Source organism: Ambystoma mexicanum, chromosome 4q (genome assembly GCF_040938575.1).
Source record: "Ambystoma mexicanum isolate Mex_15411 chromosome 4q, UKY_AmexF1_1, whole genome shotgun sequence".
In the NCBI taxonomy this organism is placed as follows: Eukaryota; Metazoa; Chordata; class Amphibia; order Caudata; family Ambystomatidae; genus Ambystoma; species Ambystoma mexicanum.
This window is the reverse complement of record NC_090928.1, coordinates 893,454,888-893,482,338: the sequence shown is the minus strand read 5'-3', so window position 1 is coordinate 893,482,338 and position 27,451 is coordinate 893,454,888.

The window sequence follows — 27,451 nt, the reverse complement described above, 5'->3', positions numbered from 1 at the left end:
ATAGGATCTCAGTACTGTGCAGAGTACATTCTCTGCAGTGGTAGCTCAGTACTGTGCAGAGTATACTCTATTCCGTGTGATCTCAGTACTGTGCAGAGTACATTCTATTCCACGGGAGCTCAGTACTGTGCAGAGTACACTCTCTTCCATGGGATCTCAGTACTGTGCAGAGTACACTCTATTCCATTGGATCTCAGTACTGTGCAGAGTACACTCTATTCCATGGGAGCTCAGCACTGTGCAGAGTACACTCTAGTCCATGGGATCTCAGTACTGTGCAGAGTACACTCTATTCCATGGGATCTCAGTACTGTGCAGAGTACACTCTCTTCAGTGGTAGCTCAGTACTGTGCAGAGTATACTGTATTCCGTGGGATCTCAGTACTGTACAGAGTACACTCTATTCCATGGAATCTCAGTACTGTGCAGAGTACACTCTCTTCAGTGGTAGATCAGTACTGTGCAGAGTATACTCTATTCCCTGGGATCTCAGTACTGTGCAGAGTACACTCTATTCCACGGGAGCTCAGTGCTGTGCAGAGTACACTCTCTTCCATGGGATCTCAGTACTGTGCAGAGTACACTCTATTCCATGGATCTCAGTACTGTGCAGAGTACACTCTATTCCATGGGAGCTCAGTACTGTGCAGAGTACACTCTCTTCCATGGGATCTCTGTACTGTGCATAGTACACTCTATTCCATGGGATCTCAGTACTGTGCAGAGTACACTCTCTTCCCTGGGATCTCAGTACTGTGCATAGTACACTCTCTTCCATGGGATCTCAGTACTGTGCAGAGTACAATCTCTTCCATGGTAGCTCAGTACTGTGCAGAGTGCACTCTCTTCCACGGGATCTCGGTACTGTGCAGAGTACACTCTATTCCATGGGATCTCAGTACTGTGCAGAGTACACTCTCTTCAGTGGTAGCTCAGTACTGTGCAGAGTACACTCTCTTCCATGGGATCTCAGTACTGTTAAGAGTACACTCTATTCCATGGGAGCTCAGTACTGTGCAGAGTACACTCTCTTCCATGGGATCTCAGTACTGTGCAGAGTACACTCTATTCCATGGGATCTCAGTACTGTGCAGAGTACACTCTTTTCCATGGGAGCTCAGTACTCTGCAGAGTACACCCTATTCCATGTGAGCTCAGTACTGTGCAGAGTACACTCTCTTCCATGGAATCTCAGTACTGTGCAGAGTACACTCTATTCCATGGGATCTCAGTACTGTGCAGAGTACACTCTATTCCATGGGAGCTCATTACTGTGCAGAGTACACTCTCTTCCATGGGATCTCAGTACTGTGCGGAGTACACTCTATTCCATGGGAGCTCAGTACTGTGCAGAGTACACTCTCTTCAGTGGTAGCTCAGTACTGTGCAGAGGACACTCTCTTCAGTGGTAGCTCAGTACTGTGCAGAGTACACTTTATTCCATGGGATCTCAGTACTGTGCAGAGTACACTATTTTCCATGGGATCTCAGTACTGTGCAGAGTACACTCTCTTCAGTGGTAGCTCAGTACTGTGCAGAGTATACTCTATTCCATGGGATCTCAGTACTGTGCAGAGTACACTCTATTCCATGGGATCTCAGTACTGTACAGAGTACACTCTCTTCAGTAGTAGCTCAGTACTGTGCAGAGTACACTCTATTCCATGGGATCTCAGTACTGTGCAGAGTACACTCACTTCAGTGGTAGCTCAGTACTGTGCAGAGTATACTCTATTCCCTGGGATCTCAGTACTGTGCAGAGTACACTCTATTCCACTGGAGCTCAGTGCTGTGCAGAGTACACTCTCTTCCATGGGATCTCAGTACTGTGCAGAGTACACTCTATTCCATGGGATCTCAGTACTGTGCAGAGTACACTCTATTCCATGGGAGCTCAGTACTGTGCAGAGTACACTCTCTTCCATGGGATCTCTGTACTGTGCATAGTACACTCTATTCCATGGGATCTCAGTACTGTGCAGAGTACACTCTCTTCCATGGGATCTCAGTACTGTGCAGAGTACACTCTCTTCCATGGTAGCTCAGTACTGTGCAGAGTGCACTCTCTTCCACGCGATCTCGGTACTGTGCAGAGTATACTCTATTCCATGGGATCTCAGTACTGTGCAGAGTACACTCTCTTCAGTGGTAGCTCAGTACTGTGCAGAGTACACTCTCTTCCATGGGATCTCAGTACTGTGAAGAGTACACTCTATTCCATGGGAGCTCAGTACTGTGCAGAGTACACTCTCTTCCATGGGATCTCAGTACTGTGCAGAGTACACTCTATTCCATGGGAGCTCAGTACTCTGCAGAGTACACCCTATTCCATGTGAGCTCAGTACTGTGCAGAGTACACTCTCTTCCATGGAATCTCAGTACTGTGCAGAGTACACTCTATTCCATGGGAGCTCAGTACACTGCAGAGTACACTCTATTCCATGGGATCTCAGTACTGTGCAGAGTACACTCTATTCCATGGGAGCTCAGTACTGTGCACAGTACACTCTAATCCATGGGATCTCAGTACTGTGTAGAGTACACTCTATTCCATGGGAGCTCAGTACTGTGCAGAGTACACTCTCTTCAGTGGTAGCTCAGTACTGTGCAAAGTACACTCTGCTCAGTACTGTGCAGAATAAACTCTATTCCATGGGATCTCAGTACTGTGCAGAGTACACTCTATTCCATGGGATCTCAGTACTGTGCAGAGTACACTCGATTCCATGGGAGCTCAGTACTGTGCACAGTACACTCTATTCCATGGGATATCAGTACTGTGCAGAGTACACTCTATTCCATGGGATCTCAGTACTGTGCAGAGTACACTCTCTTCAGTGGTAGCTCAGTACTGTGCAGAGTACACTCTATTCCCTGGGATCTCAGTACTGTGCAGAGTACACTCTATTCCATGGGCGTTCAGTACTGTGCAGAGTACACTCTCTTCCATGGGATCTCAGTACTGTGCAGAGTACACTCTATTCAATGGGTGCTCAGTACTGTGCAGAGTACACTCTCTTCCATGGGATCTCAGTACTGTGCAGAGTACACTCTATTCCATGGGAGCTCAGTACTGTGCACAGTACACTTTAGTCCATGGGATCTCAGTACTGTGCAGAGTACACTCTATTCCATGGGAGCTCAGTACTGTGCAGAGTACACTCTCTTCAGTGGTAGCTCAGTAATGTTCAGGGTATACTCTATTCCATGGGATCTCAGTACTGTGCAGAGTACACTCTATTCCATGGGATCTCAATGCTGTGCAGAGTACACTCTATTCCATAGGATCGCAGTACTGTGCAGAGTACACTCTATTCCATGGGATCTCAGTACTGTGCAGAGTACACTCTCTTCCATGGGAGCTCAGTACTGTGCAAAGTACACTGTCTTCCATGGGATCTCAGTACTGTGCAGAGTACACTCTATTCCATGGGATCTCAGTACTGTGCAGAGTACACTCTATTCCATGGGCGCTCAGTACTGTGCAGAGTACACTCTCTTCCATGGGATCTCAGTACTGTGCAGAGTACACTCTCTTCCGTGGGATCTCAGTACTGTGCAGAGCACACTCTATTCCATGGGAGCTCAGTACTGTGCAGAGTACACTCTCTTCCAAGGGATCTCAGTACTGTGCAGAGTACACTCTATTCCATGGGAGCTCAGTACTGTGCAGAGTACACTCTCTTCAGTGGTAGCTCAGTACTGTGCAGAGTATACTCTATTCCATGGGATCTCAGTACTGTGCAGAGTACACTCTATTCCATGGGATCTCAGTACTGTGCAGAGTACACTCTATTCCATGGGAGCTCAGTACTGTGCACAGTACACTCTAGTCCATGGGATCTCAGTACTGTGTAGAGTACACTCTATTCCATGGGAGCTCAGTACTGTGCAGAGTACACTCTCTTCAGTGGTAGCTCAGTACTGTGCAAGGTACACTCTATTCCATGGGAGCTCAGTACTGTGCAGAGTAAACTCTATTCCATGGGATCTCAGTACTGTGCAAAGTACACTCGATTCCATTGGAGCTCAGTACTGTGCAGAGTACACTCTATTCCATGGGATCTCAGTACTGTGCAGAGTACACTCGATTCCATGGGAGCTCAGTACTGTGCACAGTACACTCTATTCCATGGGATCTCAGTACTGTGCAGAGTACACTCTCTTCAGTGGTAGCTCAGTACTGTGCAGAGTACACTCTATTCCCTGGGATCTCAGTACTGTGCAGAGTACACTCTATTCAATGGGTGCTCAGTACTGTGCAGAGTACACTCTCTTCCATGGGATCTCAGTACTGTGCAGAGTACACTCTATTCCATGGGAGCTCAGTACTGTGCACAGTACACTCTAGTCCATGGGATCTCAGTACTGTGCAGAGTACACTCTATTCCATGGGAGCTCAGTACTGTGCAGAGTACACTCTCTTCAGTGGTAGCTCAGTAATGTTCAGGGTATACTCTATTCCATGGGATCTCAGTACTGTGCAGAGTACACTCTATTCCATGGGATCTCAATGCTGTGCAGAGTACACTCTATTCCATAGGATCGCAGTACTGTGCAGAGTACACTCTATTCCATGGGATCTCAGTACTGTGCAGAGTACACTCTCTTCCATGGGAGCTCAGTACTGTGCAAAGTACACTGTCTTCCATGGGATCTCAGTACTGTGCAGAGTACACTCTATTCCATGGGATCTCAGTACTGTGCAGAGTACACTCTATTCCATGGGCGCTCAGTACTGTGCAGAGTACACTCTCTTCCATGGGATCTCAGTACTGTGCAGAGTACACTCTCTTCCGTGGGATCTCAGTACTGTGCAGAGCACACTCTATTCCATGGGAGCTCAGTACTGTGCAGAGTACACTCTCTTCCAAGGGATCTCAGTACTGTGCAGAGTACACTCTATTCCATGGGAGCTCAGTACTGTGCAGAGTACACTCTCTTCAGTGGTAGCTCAGTACTGTGCAGAGTATACTCTATTCCATGGGATCTCAGTACTGTGCAGAGTACACTCTATTCCATGGGATCTCAGTACTGTGCAGAGTACACTCTATTCCATGGGAGCTCAGTACTGTGCACAGTACACTCTAGTCCATGGGATCTCAGTACTGTGTAGAGTACACTCTATTCCATGGGAGCTCAGTACTGTGCAGAGTACACTCTCTTCAGTGGTAGCTCAGTACTGTGCAAGGTACACTCTATTCCATGGGAGCTCAGTACTGTGCAGAGTAAACTCTATTCCATGGGATCTCAGTACTGTGCAAAGTACACTCGATTCCATTGGAGCTCAGTACTGTGCAGAGTACACTCTATTCCATGGGATCTCAGTACTGTGCAGAGTACACTCGATTCCATGGGAGCTCAGTACTGTGCACAGTACACTCTATTCCATGGGATCTCAGTACTGTGCAGAGTACACTCTCTTCAGTGGTAGCTCAGTACTGTGCAGAGTACACTCTATTCCCTGGGATCTCAGTACTGTGCAGAGTACACTCTATTCCATGGGCGCTCAGTACTGTGCAGAGTACACTCTCTTCCATGGGATCTCAGTACTGTGCAGAGTACACTCTATTCAATGGGAGCTCAGTACTGTGCAGAGTACACTCTCTTCCATGGGATCTCAGTACTGTGCAGAGTACACTCTATTCCATGGGAGCTCAGTACTGTGCACAGTAAACCCTAGTCCATGGGATCTCAGTACTGTGCAGAGTACACTCTATTCCATGGGAGCTCAGTACTGTGCAGAGTACACTCTCTTCAGTGGTAGCTCAGTACTGTGCAGAGTATACTCTATTCCATGGGATCTCAGTACTGTGCAGAGTACACTCTATTCCATGGGATCTCAATGCTGTGCAGAGTACACTCTATTCCATAGGATCGCAGTATTGTGCAGAGTACACTCTATTCCATGGGATCTCAGTACTGTGCAGAGTACACTCTCTTCCATGGGAGCTCAGTACTGTGCAAAGTACACTGTCTTCCATGGGATCTCAGTACTGTGCAGAGTACACTCTATTCCATGGGATCTCAGTACTGTGCAGAGTACACTCTATTCCATGGGCGCTCAGTACTGTGCAGAGTACACTCTCTTCCATGGGATCTCAGTACTGTGCAGAGTACACTCTATTCAATGGGAGCTCAGTACTGTGCAGAGTACACTCTCTTCCATGGGATCTCAGTACTGTGCAGAGCACACTCTATTCCATGGGAGCTCAGTACTGTGCAGAGTACACTCTCTTCCAAGGGATCTCAGTACTGTGCAGAGTACACGCTATTCCATGGGAGCTCAGTACTGTGCAGAGTACACTCTCTTCAGTGGTAGCTCAGTACTGTGCAGAGTATACTCTATTCCATGGGATCTCAGTACTGTGCAGAGTACACTCTATTCCATGGGATCTCAGTACTGTGCAGAGTACACTCTATTCCATGGGAGCTCAGTACTGTGCACAGTACACTCTAGTCCATGGGATCTCAGTACTGTGTAGAGTACACTCTATTCCATGGGAGCTCAGTACGGTGCAGAGTACACTCTCTTCAGTGGTAGCTCAGTACTGTGCAAAGTACACTCTATTCCATGGGAGCTCAGTACTGTGCAGAGTAAACTCTATTCCATGGGATCTCAGTACTGTGCAAAGTACACTCGATTCCATGGGAGCTCAGTACTGTGCACAGTACACTCTATTCCATGGGATATCAGTACTGTGCAGAGTACACTCTATTCCATGGGATCTCAGTACTGTGCAGAGTACACTCTCTTCAGTGGTAGCTCAGTACTGTGCAGAGTACACTCTATTCCATGGGATCTCAGTACTGTGCAGAGTAAACTCTATTCCATGGGATCTCAGTACTGTGCAGAGTACACTCTATTCCATGGGATCTCAGTACTGTGCAGAGTACACTCTATTCCATGGGCGCTCAGTACTGTGCAGAGTACACTCTCTTCCATGGGATCTCAGTACTGTGCAGAGTACACTCTATTCAATGGGAGCTCAGTACTGTGCAGAGTACACTCTCTTCCATGGGATCTCAGTACTGTGCAGAGTACACTCTATTCCATGGGAGCTCAGTACTGTGCACAGTACACTCTAGTCCATGGGATCGCAGTACTATGCAGAGTACACTCTATTCCATGGGAGCTCAGTACTGTGCAGAGTACACTCTCTTCAGTGGTAGCTCAGTACTGTGCAGAGTATACTCTATTCCATGGGATCTCAGTACTGTGCAGAGTACACTCTATTCCATGGGATCTCAGTACTGTGCAGAGTACACTCTCTTCTATGGGATCTCAGTACTGTGCAGAGTACACTCTATTCCATGGGATCTCAGTACTGTGCAGAGTACACTCTCTTCAGTGGTAGCTCAGTACTGTGCAAAGTACACTCTCTTCCATGGGATCTCAGTACTGTGCGGATTACACTCTATTCCATGGGAGCTCAGTACTGTGCAGAGTACACTCTCTTCCATGGGATCTCAGTACTGTGCAGAGTACACTCTATTCCATGGGAGCTCAGTACTCTGCAGAGTACACTCTATTCCATGGGAGCTCAGTACTCTGCAGAGTACACTCTATTCCATGGGAGCTCAGTACTGTGCAGAGTACACTCTCTTCCATGGAATCTCAGTACTGTGCAGAGTACACTCTATTCCATGGGATCTCAGTACTGTGCAGAATACACTCTCTTCAGTGGTAGCTCAGTACTGTGCAGAGTACACTCTATTCCATGGGATCTCAGTACTGTGCAGAGTACACTCTATTCCATGGGAGCTCAGTACTGTGCAGAGTACACTCTATTCCATGGGATCTCAGTACTGTGCAGAGTACACTCTATTCCATGGGAGCTCTGTCCTGTGCAGAGTACACTCTCTTCCATGGGATCTCAGTACTGTGCAGAGTACACTCTATTCCATGGGAGCTCAGTACTGTGCAGAGTACACTCTCTTCCATGGGATCTCAGTACTGTGCAGAGTACACTCTATTCAATGGGAGCTCAGTACTGTGCAGAGTACACTCTCTTCCATGGGATCTCAGTACTGTGCAGAGTACACTCTATTCCATGGGATCTCAGTACTGTGCAGAGTACACTCTCTTCCATGGGATCTCAGTACTGTGCAGAGTACACTCTATTCAATGGGAGCTCAGTACTGTGCAGAGTACACTCTCTTCCATGGGATCTCAGTACTGTTCAGAGTACACTCTATTCCATGGGATTTCAGTACTGTGCAGAGTACCCTCTATTCCATGGGATCTCAGTACTGTGCAGAGTAAACTCTATTCCATGGGATCTCAGTACTGTGCAGAGTACACTCTATTCCATGGGATCTCAGTACTGTGCAGAGTACACTCTATTCCATGGGATCTCAGTACTGTGCAGAGTACATTCTCTTCCATGGGATCTCAGTACTGTGCAGAGTACACTCTATTCAATGGGAGCTCAGTACTGTGCAGAGTACACTCTATTCCATGGGATCTCAGTACTGTGCAGAGAACACACTACTCCATGGGATCTCAGTACTGTGCAGAGTACACTCTATTCCATGGGATATCAGTACTGTGCAGAGTACACTCTATTCCATGGGATCCCAGTACTGTGCAGAGTACACTCTCTTCCATGGGATCTCAGTACTGTGCAGAGTACACTCTCTTCAGTGGTAGCTCAGTACTGTGCAGAGTACACTCTATTCCATGGGAGCTCAGTACCGTGCAGAGAACACTCTATTCCATGGGATCTCAGTACTGTGCAGAGTACACTCTTTTCCATGGGATCTCAGTACTGTGCAGAGTACACTCTCTTCAGTGGTAGCTCAGTACTGTGCAGAGTACACTCTATTCCATGGGATCTCAGTACAGTGCAGAGTACACTCTATTCCATGGGGTCTCAGTACTGTGCAGAGTACACTCTCTTCAGTGGTAGCTCAGTACTGTGCAGAGTACACTCTCTTCCATGGGATCTCAGTACTGTGCAGAGTACACTCTATTCCATGGGAGCTCAGTACTGTGCAGAGTACACTCTCTTCCATGGGATCTCAGTACTCTGCAGAGTACACTGTATTCCATTGGAGCTCAGTACTCTGCAGAGTACACTCTATTCCATGGGAGCTCAGTACTGTGCCGAGTACACTCTATTCCATGGGAGCTCAGTACTGTGCCGAGTACACTCTCTTCCATGGAATCTCAGTACTGTGCAGAGTACACTCTATTCCATGGGATCTCAGTACTGTGCAGAGTACACTCTCTTCAGTGGTAGCTCAGTACTGTGCAGAGTACACTCTATTCCATGGGATCTCAGTACTGTGCAGAGTACACTCTATTCCATGGGAGCTCAGTACTGTGCAGAGTACACTCTCTTCCATAGGATCTCAGTACTGTGCAGAGTACACTCCCTTCAGTGGTGGCTCAGTACTGTGCAGAGTATACTCTATTCCATGGGATCTCAGTACTGTGCAGAGTACATTCTATTCCACGGGAGCTCAGTACTGTGCAGAGTACACTCTCTTCCATGGGATCTCAGTACTGTGCAGAGTATACTCTATTCTATGGGATCTCAGTACTGTGCAGAGTACACTCTATTCCATGGGAGCTCAGCACTGTGCAGAGTACACTCTAATCCATGGGATCTCAGTACTGTGCAGAGTACTCTCTATTCCATGGGATCTCAGTACTGTGCAGAATACACTCTCTTCAGTGGTAGCTCAGTACTGTGCAGAGTATACTGTATTCCGTGGGATCTCAGTACTGTACAGAGTACACTCTATTCCATGGAATCTCAGTACTGTGCAGAGTACACTCACTTCAGTGGTAGCTCAGTACTGTGCAGAGTATACTCTATTCCCTGGGATCTCAGTACTGTGCAGAGTACACTCTATTCCACTGGAGCTCAGTGCTGTGCAGAGTACACTCTCTTCCATGGGATCTCAGTACTGTGCAGAGTACACTCTATTCCATGGGATCTCAGTACTGTGCAGAGTACACTCTATTCCATGGAAGCTCAGTACTGTGCAGAGTACACTCTCTTCCATGGGATCTCTGTACTGTGCATAGTACACTCTATTCCATGGGATCTCAGTACTGTGCAGAGTACACTCTCTTCCCTGGGATCTCAGTACTGTGCAGAGTACACTCTCTTCCATGGGATCTCAGTACTGTGCAGAGTACACTCTCTTCCACGGTAGCTCAGTACTGTGCAGAGTGCACTCTCTTCCACGCGATCTCGGTACTGTGCAGAGTATACTCTATTCCATGGGATCTCAGTACTGTGCAGAGTACACTCTCTTCAGTGGTAGCTCAGTACTGTGCAGAGTACACTCTCTTCCAAGGGATCTCAGTACTGTGAAGAGTACACTCTATTCCATGGGAGCTCAGTACTGTGCAGAGTACACTCTCTTCCATGGGATCTCAGTACTGTGCAGAGTACACTCTATTCCATGGGAGCTCAGTACTCTGCAGAGTACACCCTATTCCATGTGAGCTCAGTACTGTGCAGAGTACACTCTCTTCCATGGAATCTCAGTACTGTGCAGAGTACACTCTATTCCATGGGAGCTCAGTACACTGCAGAGTACACTCTATTCCATGGGATCTCAGTACTGTGCAGAGTACACTCTATTCCATGGGAGCTCAGTACTGTGCACAGTACACTCTAATCCATGGGATCTCAGTACTGTGTAGAGTACACTCTATTCCATGGGAGCTCAGTACTGTGCAGAGTACACTCTCTTCAGTGGTAGCTCAGTACTGTGCAAAGTACACTCTGCTCAGTACTGTGCAGAATAAACTCTATTCCATGGGATCTCAGTACTGTGCAGAGTACACTCTATTCCATGGGATCTCAGTACTGTGCAGAGTACACTCGATTCCATGGGAGCTCAGTACTGTGCACAGTACACTCTATTCCATGGGATATCAGTACTGTGCAGAGTACACTCTATTCCATGGGATCTCAGTACTGTGCAGAGTACACTCTCTTCAGTGGTAGCTCAGTACTGTGCAGAGTACACTCTATTCCCTGGGATCTCAGTACTGTGCAGAGTACACTCTATTCCATGGGCGTTCAGTACTGTGCAGAGTACACTCTCTTCCATGGGATCTCAGTACTGTGCAGAGTACACTCTATTCAATGGGTGCTCAGTACTGTGCAGAGTACACTCTCTTCCATGGGATCTCAGTACTGTGCAGAGTACACTCTATTCCATGGGAGCTCAGTACTGTGCACAGTACACTCTAGTCCATGGGATCTCAGTACTGTGCAGAGTACACTCTATTCCATGGGAGCTCAGTACTGTGCAGAGTACACTCTCTTCAGTGGTAGCTCAGTAATGTTCAGAGTATACTCTATTCCATGGGATCTCAGTACTGTGCAGAGTACACTCTATTCCATGGGATCTCAATGCTGTGCAGAGTACACTCTATTCCATAGGATCGCAGTACTGTGCAGAGTACACTCTATTCCATGGGATCTCAGTACTGTGCAGAGTACACTCTCTTCCATGGGAGCTCAGTACTGTGCAAAGTACACTGTCTTCCATGGGATCTCAGTACTGTGCAGAGTACACTCTATTCCATGGGATCTCAGTACTGTGCAGAGTACACTCTATTCCATGGGTGCTCAGTACTGTGCAGAGTACACTCTCTTCCATGGGATCTCAGTACTGTGCAGAGTACACTCTATTCAATGGGAGCTCAGTACTGTGCAGAGTACACTCTCTTCCGTGGGATCTCAGTTCTGTGCAGAGCACACTCTATTCCATGGGAGCTCAGTACTGTGCAGAGTACACTCTCTTCCAAGGGATCTCAGTACTGTGCAGAGTACACTCTATTCCATGGGAGCTCAGTACTGTGCAGAGTACACTCTCTTCAGTGGTATCTCAGTACTGTGCAGAGTATACTCTATTCCATGGGATCTCAGTACTGTGCAGAGTACACTCTATTCCATGGGATCTCAGTACTGTGCAGAGTACACTCTATTCCATGGGAGCTCAGTACTGTGCACAGTACACTCTAGTCCATGGGATCTCAGTACTGTGTAGAGTACACTCTACTCCATGGGAGCTCAGTACTGTGCAGAGTACACTCTCTTCAGTGGTAGCTCAGTACTGTGCAAGGTACACTCTATTCCATGGGAACTCAGTACTGTGCAGAGTAAACTCTATTCCATGGGATCTCAGTACTGTGCAAAGTACACTCGATTCCATTGGAGCTCAGTACTGTGCAGAGTACACTCTATTCCATGGGATCTCAGTACTGTGCAGAGTACACTCGATTCCATGGGAGCTCAGTACTGTGCACAGTACACTCTATTCCATGGGATCTCAGTACTGTGCAGAGTACACTCTATTCCATGGGAGCTCAGTACTGTGCACAGTAAACCCTAGTCCATGGGATCTCAGTACTGTGCAGAGTAAACTCTACTCCATGGGAGCTCAGTACTGTGCAGAGTACACTCTCTTCAGTGGTAGCTCAGTACTGTGCAGAGTACACTCTATTCCCTGGGATCTCAGTACTGTGCAGAGTACACTCTATTCCATGGGCGCTCAGTACTGTGCAGAGTACACTCTCTTCCATGGGATCTCAGTACTTGGCAGAGTACACTCTATTCAATGGGAGCTCAGTACTGTGCAGAGTACACTCTCTTCCATGGGATCTCAGTACTGTGCAGAGTACACTCTATTCCATGGGAGCTCAGTACTGTGCACAGTAAACCCTAGTCCATGGGATCTCAGTACTGTGCAGAGTAAACTCTATTCCATGGGAGCTCAGTACTGTGCAGAGTACACTCTCTTCAGTGGTAGCTCAGTACTGTGCAGAGTATACTCTATTCCATGGGATCTCAGTACTGTGCAGAGTACACTCTATTCCATGGGATCTCAATGCTGTGCAGAGTACACTCTCTTCCATGGGAGCTCAGTACTGTGCAAAGTACACTGTCTTCCATGGGATCTCAGTACTGTGCAGAGTACACTCTATTCCATGGGATCTCAGTACTGTGCAGAGTAAGCTCTATTCCATGGGCGCTCAGTACTGTGCAGAGTACACTCTCTTCCATGGGATCTCAGTACTGTGCAGAGTACACTCTATTCAATGGGAGCTCAGTACTGTGCAGAGTACACTCTCTTCCATGGGATCTCAGTACTGTGCAGAGCACACTCTATTCCATGGGAGCTCAGTACTGTGCAGAGTACACTCTCTTCCAAGGGATCTCAGTACTGTGCAGAGTACACGCTATTCCATGGGAGCTCAGTACTGTGCAGAGTACACTCTCTTCCAAGGGATCTCAGTACTGTGCAGAGTACACGCTATTCCATGGGAGCTCAGTACTGTGCAGAGTACACTCTCTTCAGTGGTAGCTCAGTACTGTGCAGAGTATACTCTATTCCATGGGATCTCAGTACTGTGCAGAGTACACTCTATTCCATGGGATCTCAGTACTGTGCAGAGTACACTCTATTCCATGGGAGCTCAGTACTGTGCACAGTACACTCTAGTCCATGGGATCTCAGTACTGTGTAGAGTACACTCTATTCCATGGGAGCTCAGTACTGTGCAGAGTACACTCTCTTCAGTGGTAGCTCAGTACTGTGCAAAGTACACTCTATTCCATGGGAGCTCAGTACTGTGCAGAGTAAACTCTATTCCATGGGATCTCAGTACTGTGCAAAGTACACTCGATTCCATGGGAGCTCAGTACTGTGCACAGTACACTCTATTCCATGGGATATCAGTACTGTGCAGAGTACACTCTATTCCATGGGATCTCAGTACTGTGCAGAGTACACTCTCTTCAGTGGTAGCTCAGTACTGTGCAGAGTACACTCTATTCCATGGGATCTCAGTACTGTGCAGAGTAAACTCTATTCCATGGGATCTCAGTACTGTGCAGAGTACACTCTATTCCATGGGATCTCAGTACTGTGCAGAGTACACTCTATTCCATGGGCGCTCAGTACTGTGCAGAGTACACTCTCTTCCATGGGATCTCAGTACTGTGCAGAGTACACTCTATTCAATGGGAGCTCAGTACTGTGCAGAGTACACTCTCTTCCATGGGATCTCAGTACTGTGCAGAGTACACTCTATTCCATGGGAGCTCAGTACTGTGCACAGTACACTCTAGTCCATGGGATCGCAGTACTATGCAGAGTACACTCTATTCCATGGGAGCTCAGTACTGTGCAGAGTACACTCTCTTCAGTGGTAGCTCAGTACTGTGCAGAGTATACTCTATTCCATGGGATCTCAGTACTGTGCAGAGTACACTCTATTCCATGGGATCTCAGTACTGTGCAGAGTACACTCTCTTCTATGGGATCTCAGTACTGTGCAGAGTACACTCTATTCCATGGGATCTCAGTACTGTGCAGAGTACACTCTCTTCAGTGGTAGCTCAGTACTGTGCAAAGTACACTCTCTTCCATGGGATCTCAGTACTGTGCGGATTACACTCTATTCCATGGGAGCTCAGTACTGTGCAGAGTACACTCTCTTCCATGGGATCTCAGTACTGTGCAGAGTACACTCTATTCCATGGGAGCTCAGTACTCTGCAGAGTACACTCTATTCCATGGGAGCTCAGTACTCTGCAGAGTACACTCTATTCCATGGGAGCTCAGTACTGTGCAGAGTACACTCTCTTCCATGGAATCTCAGTACTGTGCAGAGTACACTCTATTCCATGGGATCTCAGTACTGTGCAGAATACACTCTCTTCAGTGGTAGCTCAGTACTGTGCAGAGTACACTCTATTCCATGGGATCTCAGTACTGTGCAGAGTACACTCTATTCCATGGGAGCTCAGTACTGTGCAGAGTACACTCTATTCCATGGGATCTCAGTACTGTGCAGAGTACACTCTATTCCATGGGAGCTCTGTCCTGTGCAGAGTACACTCTCTTCCATGGGATCTCAGTACTGTGCAGAGTACACTCTATTCCATGGGATCTCAGTACTGTGCAGAGTACACTCTATTCCATGGGATCTCAGTACTGTGCAGAGTACACTCTCTTCCCTGGGATCTCAGTACTGTGCAGAGTACACTCTCTTCCATGGGATCTCAGTACTGTGCAGAGTACACTCTCTTCCATGGTAGCTCAGTACTGTGCAGAGTACACTCTATTCCATGGGATCTCGGTACTGTGCAGAGTACACTCTATTCCATGGGATCTCAGTACTGTGCAGAGTACACTCTCTTCAGTGGGATCTCAGTACTGTGCAGAGTACACTCTATTCCATGGGAGCTCAGTACTCTGCAGAGTACACTCTATTCCATGGGAGCTCAGTACTCTGCAGAGTACACTCTATTCCATGGGAGCTCAGTACTGTGCAGAGTACACTCTCTTCTATGGGATGTCAGTACTGTGCAGAGTACACTCTATTCCATGGGATCTCAGTACTGTGCAGAGTACACTCTCTTCAGTGGTAGCTCAGTACTGTGCAAAGTACACTCTCTTCCATGGGATCTCAGTACTGTGCGGATTACACTCTATTCCATGGGAGCTCAGTACTGTGCAGAGTACACTCTCTTCCATGGGATCTCAGTACTGTGCAGAGTACACTCTATTCCATGGGAGCTCAGTACTCTGCAGAGTACACTCTATTCCATGGGAGCTCAGTACTCTGCAGAGTACACTCTATTCCATGGGAGCTCAGTACTGTGCAGAGTACACTCTCTTCCATGGAATCTCAGTACTGTGCAGAGTACACTCTATTCCATGGGATCTCAGTACTGTGCAGAATACACTCTCTTCAGAGGTAGCTCAGTACTGTGCAGAGTACACTCTATTCCATGGGATCTCAGTACTGTGCAGAGTACACTCTATTCCATGGGAGCTCAGTACTGTGCAGAGCACACTCTATTCCATGGGATCTCAGTACTGTGCAGAGTACACTCTATTCCATGGGAGCTCTGTCCTGTGCAGAGTACACTCTCTTCCATGGGATCTCAGTACTGTGCAGAGTACACTCTATTCCATGGGATCTCAGTACTGTGCAGAGTACACTCTATTCCATGGGATCTCAGTACTGTGCAGAGTACACTCTCTTCCCTGGGATCTCAGTACTGTGCAGAGTACACTCTCTTCCATGGGATCTCAGTACTGTGCAGAGTACACTCTCTTCCATGGTAGCTCAGTACTGTGCAGAGTACACTCTATTCCATGGGATCTCGGTACTGTGCAGAGTACACTCTATTCCATGGGATCTCAGTACTGTGCAGAGTACACTCTCTTCAGTGGGAGCTCAGTACTGTGCAGAGTACACTCTCTTCCATGGGATCTCAGTACTGTGCAGAGTACACTCTATTCCATGGGAGCTCAGTACTCTGCAGAGTACACTCTATTCCATGGGAGCTCAGTACTCTGCAGAGTACACTCTATTCCATGGGAGCTCAGTACTGTGCAGAGTACACTCTCTTCCATGGAATCTCAGTACTGTGCAGAGTACACTCTATTCCATGGGATCTCAGTACTGTGCAGAATACACTCTATTCCATGGGCGCTCAGTACTGTGCAGAGTACACTCTCTTCCATGGGATCTCAGTACTGTGCAGAGTACACTCTATTCAATGGGAGCTCAGTACTGTGCAGAGTACACTCTCTTCCATGGGATCTCAGTACTGTGCAGAGTACACTCTATTCCATGGGAGCTCAGTACTGTGCACAGTAAACCCTAGTCCATGGGATCTCAGTACTGTGCAGAGTACACTCTATTCCATGGGAGCTCAGTACTGTGCAGAGTACACTCTCTTCAGTGGTAGCTCAGTACTGTGCAGAGTATACTCTATTCCATGGGATCTCAGTACTGTGCAGAGTACACTCTATTCCATGGGATCTCAATGCTGTGCAGAGTACACTCTATTCCATAGGATCGCAGTACTGTGCAGAGTACACTCTATTCCATGGGATCTCAGTACTGTGCAGAGTACACTCTCTTCCATGGGAGCTCAGTACTGTGCAAAGTACACTGTCTTCCATGGGATCTCAGTACTGTGCAGAGTACACTCTATTCCATGGGATCTCTGTACTGTGCAGAGTACACTCTATTCCATGGGCGCTCAGTACTGTGCAGAGTACACTCTCTTCCATGGGATCTCAGTACTGTGCAGAGTACACTCTATTCCATGGGAGCTCAGTACTGTGCAGAGTACACTCTATTCCATGGGATCTCAGTACTGTGCAGAGTACACTCTATTCCATGGGATCTCAGTACTGTGCAGAGTACACTCTCTTCCATGGGATCTCAGTACTGTGCAGAGTACACTCTCTTCAGTGGGAGCTCAGTACTGTGCAAAGTACACTCTCTTCCATGGGATCTCAGTACTGTGCAGAGTACACTATATTCCATGGGATCTCAGTACTGTGCAGAGTACACTCTATTCCATGGGATCTCAGTACTGTGCAGAGTACACTCTATTCCATGGGATCTCAGTACTGTGCAGGGTACACTCTCTTCCATGGGATCTCAGTACTGTGCAGAGTACACTCTCTTCAGTGGTAGCTCAGTACTGTGCAGAGTACACTCTATTCCATGGGATCTCAGTACTGTGCAGAGTATACTCTATTCCATGGGATCTCAGTACTGTGCAGAGTACACTCTATTCCATGGGCGCTCAGTACTGTGCAGAGTACACTCTCTTCCATGGGATCTCAGTACTGTGCAGAGTACACTCTATTCAATGGGAGCTCAGTACTGTGCAGAGTACACGCTCTTCCATGGGATCTCAGTACTGTGCAGAGTACACTCTATTCCATGGGAGCTCAGTACTGTGCACAGTAAACCCTAGTCCATGGGATCTCAGTACTGTGCAGAGTACACTCTATTCCATGGGAGCTCAGTACTGTGCAGAGTACACTCTCTTCAGTGGTAGCTCAGTACTGTGCAGAGTATACTCTATTCCATGGGATCTCAGTACTGTGCAGAGTACACGCTCTTCCATGGGATCTCAGTACTGTGCAGAGTACACTCTATTCCATGGGAGCTCAGTACTGTGCACAGTAAACCCTAGTCCATGGGATCTCAGTACTGTGCAGAGTACACTCTATTCCATGGGAGCTCAGTACTGTGCAGAGTACACTCTCTTCAGTGGTAGCTCAGTACTGTGCAGAGTATACTCTATTCCATGGGCGCTCAGTACTGTGCAGAGTACACTCTCTTCCATGGGATCTCAGTACTGTGCAGAGCACACTCTATTCCATGGGAGCTCAGTACTGTGCAGAGTACACTCTCTTCCAAGGGATCTCAGTACTGTGCAGAGTACACGCTATTCCATGGGAGCTCAGTACTGTGCAGAGTACACTCTCTTCAGTGGTAGCTCAGTACTGTGCAGAGTATACTCTATTCCATGGGATCTCAGTACTGTGCAGAGTACACTCTATTCCATGGGATCTCAGTACTGTGCAGAGTACACTCTATTCCATGGGAGCTCAGTACTGTGCACAGTACACTCTAGTCCATGGGATCTCAGTACTGTGTAGAGTACACTCTATTCCATGGGAGCTCAGTACTGTGCAGAGTACACTCTCTTCAGTGGTAGCTCAGTACTGTGCAAAGTACACTCTATTCCATGGGAGCTCAGTACTGTGCAGAGTAAACTCTATTCCATGGGATCTCAGTACTGTGCAAAGTACACTCGATTCCATGGGAGCTCAGTACTGTGCACAGTACACTCTATTCCATGGGATATCAGTACTGTGCAGAGTACACTCTATTCCATGGGATCTCAGTACTGTGCAGAGTACACTCTCTTCAGTGGTAGCTCAGTACTGTGCAGAGTACACTCTATTCCATGGGATCTCAGTACTGTGCAGAGTAAACTCTATTCCATGGGATCTCAGTACTGTGCAGAGTACACTCTATTCCATGGGATCTCAGTACTGTGCAGAGTACACTCTATTCCATGGGCGCTCAGTACTGTGCAGAGTACACTCTCTTCCATGGGATCTCAGTACTGTGCAGAGTACACTCTATTCAATGGGAGCTCAGTACTGTGCAGAGTACACTCTCTTCCATGGGATCTCAGTACTGTGCAGAGTACACTCTATTCCATGGGAGCTCAGTACTGTGCACAGTACACTCTAGTCCATGGGATCGCAGTACTATGCAGAGTACACTCTATTCCATGGGAGCTCAGTACTGTGCAGAGTACACTCTCTTCAGTGGTAGCTCAGTACTCTGCAGAGTATACTCTATTCCATGGGATCTCAGTACTGTGCAGAGTACACTCTATTCCATGGGATCTCAGTACTGTGCAGAGTACACTCTCTTCTATGGGATCTCAGTACTGTGCAGAGTACACTCTATTCCATGGGATCTCAGTACTGTGCAGAGTACACTCTCTTCAGTGGTAGCTCAGTACTGTGCAAAGTACACTCTCTTCCATGGGATCTCAGTACTGTGCGGATTACACTCTATTCCATGGGAGCTCAGTACTGTGCAGAGTACACTCTCTTCCATGGGATCTCAGTACTGTGCAGAGTACACTCTATTCCATGGGAGCTCAGTACTCTGCAGAGTACACTCTATTCCATGGGAGCTCAGTACTCTGCAGAGTACACTCTATTCCATGGGAGCTCAGTACTGTGCAGAGTACACTATCTTCCATGGAATCTCAGTACTGTGCAGAGTACACTCTATTCCATGGGATCTCAGTACTGTGCAGAATACACTCTCTTCAGTGGTAGCTCAGTACTGTGCAGAGTACACTCTATTCCATGGGATCTCAGTACTGTGCAGAGTACACTCTATTCCATGGGAGCTCAGTACTGTGCAGAGTACACTCTATTCCATGGGATCTCAGTACTGTGCAGAGTACACTCTATTCCATGGGAGCTCTGTCCTGTGCAGAGTACACTCTCTTCCATGGGATCTCAGTACTGTGCAGAGTACACTCTATTCCATGGGATCTCAGTACTGTGCAGAGTACACTCTATTCCATGGGATCTCAGTACTGTGCAGAGTACACTCTCTTCCCTGGGATCTCAGTACTGTGCAGAGTACACTCTCTTCCATGGGATCTCAGTACTGTGCAGAGTACACTCTCTTCCATGGTAGCTCAGTACTGTGCAGAGTACACTCTATTCCATGGGATCTCGGTACTGTGCAGAGTACACTCTATTCCATGGGATCTCAGTACTGTGCAGAGTACACTCTCTTCAGTGGGAGCTCAGTACTGTGCAGAGTACACTCTCTTCCATGGGATCTCAGTACTGTGCAGAGTACACTCTATTCCATGGGAGCTCAGTACTCTGCAGAGTACACTCTATTCCATGGGAGCTCAGTACTCTGCAGAGTACACTCTATTCCATGGGAGCTCAGTACTGTGCAGAGTACACTCTCTTCCATGGAATCTCAGTACTGTGCAGAGTACACTCTATTCCATGGGATCTCAGTACTGTGCAGAATACACTCTCTTCAGTGGTAGCTCAGTACTGTGCAGAGTACACTCTATTCCATGGGATCTCAGTACTGTGCAGAGTACACTCTATTCCATGGGAGCTCAGTACTGTGCAGAGTACACTCTATTCCATGGGATCTCAGTACTGTGCAGAGTACACTCTATTCCATGGGATCTCAGTACTGTGCAGAGTACACTCTCTTCCATGGGATCTCAGTACTGTGCAGAGTACACTCTCTTCAGTGGGAGCTCAGTACTGTGCAAAGTACACTCTCTTCCATGGGATCTCAGTACTGTGCAGAGTACACTATATTCCATGGGATCTCAGTACTGTGCAGAGTACACTCTATTCCATGGGATCTCAGTACTGTGCAGAGTACACTCTATTCCATGGGATCTCAGTACTGTGCAGGGTACACTCTCTTCCATGGGATCTCAGTACTGTGCAGAGTACACTCTCTTCAGTGGTAGCTCAGTACTGTGCAGAGTACACTCTATTCCATGGGATCTCAGTACTGTGCAGAGTATACTCTATTCCATGGGATCTCAGTACTGTGCAGAGTACACTCTATTCCATGGGATCTCAGTACTGTGCAGAGTACACTCTCTTCTATGGGATCTCAGTACTGTGCAGAGTACACTCTATTCCATGGGATCTCAGTACTGTGCAGAGTACACTCTCTTCAGTGGTAGCTCAGTACTGTGCAAAGTACACTCTCTTCCATGGGATCTCAGTACTGTGCAGAGTACACTCTATTCCATGGGAGCTCAGTACTGTGCAGAGTACACTCTCTTCCATGGGATCTCAGTACTGTGCAGAGTACACTCTATTCCATGGGAGCTCAGTACTCTGCAGAGTACACTCTATTCCATGGGAGCTCAGTACTGTGCAGAGTACACTCTCTTCCATGGAATCTCAGTACTGTGTAGAGTACACTCTATTCCATGGGATCTCAGTACTGTGCAGAATACACTCTCTTCAGTGGTAGCTCAGTACTGTGCAGAGTACACTCTATTCCATGGGATCTCAGTACTGTGCAGAGTACACTCTATTCCATGGGAGCTCAGTACTGTGCAGAGTACACTCTATTCCATGGGATCTCAGTACTGTGCAGAGTACACTCTATTCCATGGGAGCTCTGTACTGTGCAGAGTACACTCTCTTCCATGGGATCTCAGTACTGTGCAGAGTACACTCTATTCCATGGGATCTCAGTACTGTGCAGAGTACACTCTTTTCCATGGTAGCTCAGTACTGTGCAGAGTACACTCTCTTCCATGGGATCTCGGTACTGTGCAGAGTACACTCTATTCCATAGGATCTCAGTACTGTGCAGAGTACACTCTCTTCAGTGGGAGCTCAGTACTGTGCAGAGTACACTATCTTCCATGGGATCACAGTACTGTGCAGAGTACACTATTCCATGGGATCTCAGTACTGTGCAGAGTACACTCTATTCCATGGGATCTCAGTACTGTGCAGAGTACACTCTCTTCAGTGGTAGCTCAGTACTGTGCAGAGTACACTCTATTCCATGGGATCTCAGTACTGTGCAGAGTACACTCTCTTCCATGGGATCTCAGTACTGTGCAGAGTACACTCTATTCCATGGGAGCTCAGTACTGTGCAGAGTACACTCTCTTCCATAGGATCTCAGTACTGTGCAGAGTACATTCTCTGCAGTGGTAGCTCAGTACTGTGCAGAGTATACTCTATTCCATGTGATCTCAGTACTGTGCAGAGTACATTCTATTCCACGGGAGCTCAGTACTGTGCAGAGTACACTCTATTCCATTGGATCTCAGTACTGTGCAGAGTACACTCTATTCCATGGGAGCTCAGCACTGTGCAGAGTACACTCTAGTCCATGGGATCTCAGTACTGTGCAGAGTACACTCTATTCCATGGAATCTCAGTACTGTGCAGAGTACACTCTCTTCAGTGGTAGCTCAGTACTGTGCAGAGTATACTCTATTCCCTGGGATCTCAGTACTGTGCAGAGTACACTCTATTCCACGGGAGCTCAGTGCTGTGCAGAGTACACTCTCTTCCATGGGATCTCAGTACTGTGCAGAGTACACTCTATTCCATGGGATCTCAGTACTGTGCAGAGTACACTCTATTCCATGGGAGCTCAGTACTGTGCAGAGTACACTCTCTTCCATGGGATCTCTGTACTGTGCATAGTACACTCTATTCCATGGGATCTCAGTACTGTGCAGAGTACACTCTCTTCCCTGTGATCTCAGTACTGTGCAGAGTACACTCTCTTCCATGGGATCTCAGTACTGTGCAGAGTACAATCTCTTCCATGGTAGCTCAGTACTGTGCAGAGTGCACTCTCTTCCACGGGATCTCGGTACTGTGCAGAGTACACTCTATTCCATGGGATCTCAGTACTGTGCAGAGTACACTCTCTTCAGTGGTAGCTCAGTACTGTGCAGAGTACACTCTCTTCCATGGGATCTCAGTACTGTTAAGAGTACACTCTATTCCATGGGAGCTCAGTACTGTGCAGAGTACACTCTCTTCCATGGGATCTCAGTACTGTGCAGAGTACACTCTATTCCATGGGATCTCAGTACTGTGCAGAGTACACTCTTTTCCATGGGAGCTCAGTACTCTGCAGAGTACACCCTATTCCATGTGAGCTCAGTACTGTGCAGAGTACACTCTCTTCCATGGAATCTCAGTACTGTGCAGAGTACACTCTATTCCATGGGATCTCAGTACTGTGCAGAGTACACTCTATTCCATGGGAGCTCATTACTGTGCAGAGTACACTCTCTTCCATGGGATCTCAGTACTGTGCAGAGTACACTCTATTCCATGGGAGCTCAGTACTGTGCAGAGTACACTCTCTTCAGTGGTAGCTCAGTACTGTGCAGAGGACACTCTCTTCAGTGGTAGCTCAGTACTGTGCAGAGTACACTTTATTCCATGGGATCTCAGTACTGTGCAGAGTACACTATTTTCCATGGGATCTCAGTACTGTGCAGAGTACACTCTCTTCAGTGGTAGCTCAGTACTGTGCAGAGTATACTCTCTTCCATGGGATCTCAGTACTGTTAAGAGTACACTCTATTCCATGGGAGCTCAGTACTGTGCAGAGTACACTCTCTTCCATGGGATCTCAGTACTGTGCAGAGTACACTCTATTCCATGGGATCTCAGTACTGTGCAGAGTACACTCTTTTCCATGGGAGCTCAGTACTCTGCAGAGTACACCATATTCCATGTGAGCTCAGTACTGTGCAGAGTACACTCTCTTCCATGGAATCTCAGTACTGTGCAGAGTACACTCTATTCCATGGGATCTCAGTACTGTGCAGAGTACACTCTATTCCATGGGAGCTCATTACTGTGCAGAGTACACTCTCTTCCATGGGATCTCAGTACTGTGCAGAGTACACTCTATTCCATGGGAGCTCAGTACTGTGCAGAGTACACTCTCTTCAGTGGTAGCTCAGTACTGTGCAGAGGACACTCTCTTCAGTGGTAGCTCAGTACTGTGCAGAGTATACTCTATTCCATGGGATCTCAGTACTGTGCAGAGTACACTCTATTCCATGGGAGCTCTGTACTGTGCAGAGTACACTCTCTTCCATGGGACCTCAGTACTGTGCAGAGTACACCTTATTCCATGGGATCTCAGTACTGTGCAGAGTACACTATTTTCCATGGGATCTCAGTACTGTGCAGAGTACACTCTCTTCAGTGGTAGCTCAGTACTGTGCAGAGTATACTCTATTCCATGGGATCTCAGTACTGTGCAGAGTACACTCTATTCCATGGGAGCTCTGTACTGTGCAGAGTACACTCTCTTCCATGGGACCTCAGTACTGTGCAGAGTACACTCTATTCCATGGGATCTCAGTACTGTGCAGAGTACACTCTCTTCCATGGTAGCTCAGTACTGTGCAGAGTACACTCTCTTCCATGGGATCTCGGTACTGTGCAGAGTACACTCTATTCCATAGGATCTCAGTACTGTGCAGAGTACACTCTCTTCAGTGGGAGCTCAGTACTGTGCAGAGTACACTATCTTCCATGGGATCACAGTACTGTGCAGAGTACACTATTCCATGGGATCTCAGTACTGTGCAGAGTACACTCTATTCCATGGGATCTCAGTACTGTGCAGAGTACACTCTCTTCAGTGGTAGCTCAGTACTGTGCAGAGTACACTCTATTCCATGGGATCTCAGTACTGTGCAGAGTACACTCTCTTCCATGGGATCTCAGTACTGTGCAGAGTACACTCTATTCCATGGGAGCTCAGTACTGTGCAGAGTACACTCTCTTCCATAGGATCTCAGTACTGTGCAGAGTACATTCTCTGCAGTGGTAGCTCAGTACTGTGCAGAGTATACTCTATTCCGTGTGATCTCAGTACTGTGCAGAGTACATTCTATTCCACGGGAGCTCAGTACTGTGCAGAGTACACTCTCTTCCATGGGATCTCAGTACTGTGCAGAGTACACTCTATTCCATTGGATCTCAGTACTGTGCAGAGTACACTCTATTCCATGGGAGCTCAGCACTGTGCAGAGTACACTCTAGTCCATGGGATCTCAGTACTGTGCAGAGTACACTCTATTCCATGGGATCTCAGTACTGTGCAGAGTACACTCTCTTCAGTGGTAGCTCAGTACTGTGCAGAGTATACTGTATTCCGTGGGATCTCAGTACTGTACAGAGTACACTCTATTCCATGGAATCTCAGTACTGTGCAGAGTACACTCTCTTCAGTGGTAGCTCAGTACTGTGCAGAGTATACTCTATTCCATGGGAGCTCAGTGCTGTGCAGAGTACACTCTCTTCCATGGGATCTCAGTACTGTGCAGAGTACACTCTATTCCATGGATCTCAGTACTGTGCAGAGTACACTCTATTCCATGGGAGCTCAGTACTGTGCAGAGTACACTCTCTTCCATGGGATCTCTGTACTGTGCATAGTACACTCTATTCCATGGGATCTCAGTACTGTGCAGAGTACACTCTCTTCCCTGGGATCTCAGTACTGTGCAGAGTACACTCTCTTCCATGGGATCTCAGTACTGTGCAGAGTACAATCTCTTCCATGGTAGCTCAGTACTGTGCAGAGTGCACTCTCTTCCACGGGATCTCGGTACTGTGCAGAGTACACTCTATTCCATGGGATCTCAGTACTGTGCAGAGTACACTCTCTTCAGTGGTAGCTCAGTACTGTGCAGAGTACACTCTCTTCCATGGGATCTCAGTACTGTTAAGAGTACACTCTATTCCATGGGAGCTCAGTACTGTGCAGAGTACACTCTCTTCCATGGGATCTCAGTACTGTGCAGAGTACACTCTATTCCATGGGATCTCAGTACTGTGCAGAGTACACTCTTTTCCATGGGAGCTCAGTACTCTGCAGAGTACACCCTATTCCATGTGAGCTCAGTACTGTGCAGAGTACACTCTCTTCCATGGAATCTCAGTACTGTGCAGAGTACACTCTATTCCATGGGATCTCAGTACTGTGCAGAGTACACTCTATTCCATGGGAGCTCATTACTGTGCAGAGTACACTCTCTTCCATGGGATCTCAGTACTGTGCGGAGTACACTCTATTCCATGGGAGCTCAGTACTGTGCAGAGTACACTCTCTTCAGTGGTAGCTCAGTACTGTGCAGAGGACACTCTCTTCAGTGGTAGCTCAGTACTGTGCAGAGTACACTTTATTCCATGGGATCTCAGTACTGTGCAGAGTACACTATTTTCCATGGGATCTCAGTACTGTGCAGAGTACACTCTCTTCAGTGGTAGCTCAGTACTGTGCAGAGTATACTCTATTCCATGGGATCTCAGTACTGTACAGAGTACACTCTCTTCAGTAGTAGCTCAGTACTGTGCAGAGTACACTCTATTCCATGGGATCTCAGTACTGTGCAGAGTACACTCTCTTCAGTGGTAGCTCAGTACTGTGCAGAGGACACTCTCTTCAGAGGTAGCTCAGTACTGTGCAGAGTACACTCTATTCCATGGGATCTCAGTACTGTGCAGAGTACACTATTTTCCATGGGATCTCAGTACTGTGCAGAGTACACTCTCTTCAGTAGTAGCTCAGTACTGTGCAGAGTATACTCTATTCCATGGGATCTCAGTACTGTGCAGAGTACACTCTATTCCATGGGAGCTCAGTACTGTGCAGAGTACACTCTATTCCATGGGATATCAGTACTGTGCAGAGTACACTCTATTCCATGGGATCTCAGTACTGTGCAGAGTACACTCCCTTCAGTGGTAGCTCAGTACTGTGCAGAGTACCCTCTATTCCATGGGATCTCAGTACTGTGCAGAGTACAATCTCTTCCATGGGATCTCAGTACTGTGCAGAGTACACTCTATTCCAAGGGAGCTCAGTACTGTGCAAAGTAAACTCTATTCCATGGGATCTCAGTACTGTGCAGAGTACACTCTATTCCATGGGATCTCAGTACTGTGCAGAGTACACTCTATTCCATGGGAGCTCAGTACTGTGCAGAGTACACTCTCTTCCATGGGATCTCAGTACTGTGCAGAGTACACTCTATTCAATGGGAGCTCAGTACTGTGCAGAGTACACTCTCTTCCATGGGATCTCAGTACTGTGCAGAGTACACTCTATTCCATGGGATCTCAGTACTGTGCAGAGTACACTCTCTTCCATGGGATCTCAGTACTGTGCAGAGTACACTCTATTCAATGGGAGCTCAGTACTGTGCAGAGTACACTCTCTTCCATGGGATCTCAGTACTGTTCAGAGTACACTCTATTCCATGGGATTTCAGTACTGTGCAGAGTACCCTCTATTCCATGGGATCTCAGTACTGTGCAGAGTAAACTCTATTCCATGGGATCTCAGTAATGTGCAGAGTACACTCTATTCCATGGGATCTCAGTACTGTGCAGAGTACACTCTATTCCATGGGATCTCAGTACTGTGCAGAGTACACTCTCTTCCATGGGATCTCAGTACTGTGCAGAGTACACTCTATTCAATGGGAGCTCAGTACTGTGCAGAGTACACTCTATTCCATGGGATCTCAGTACTGTGCAGAGA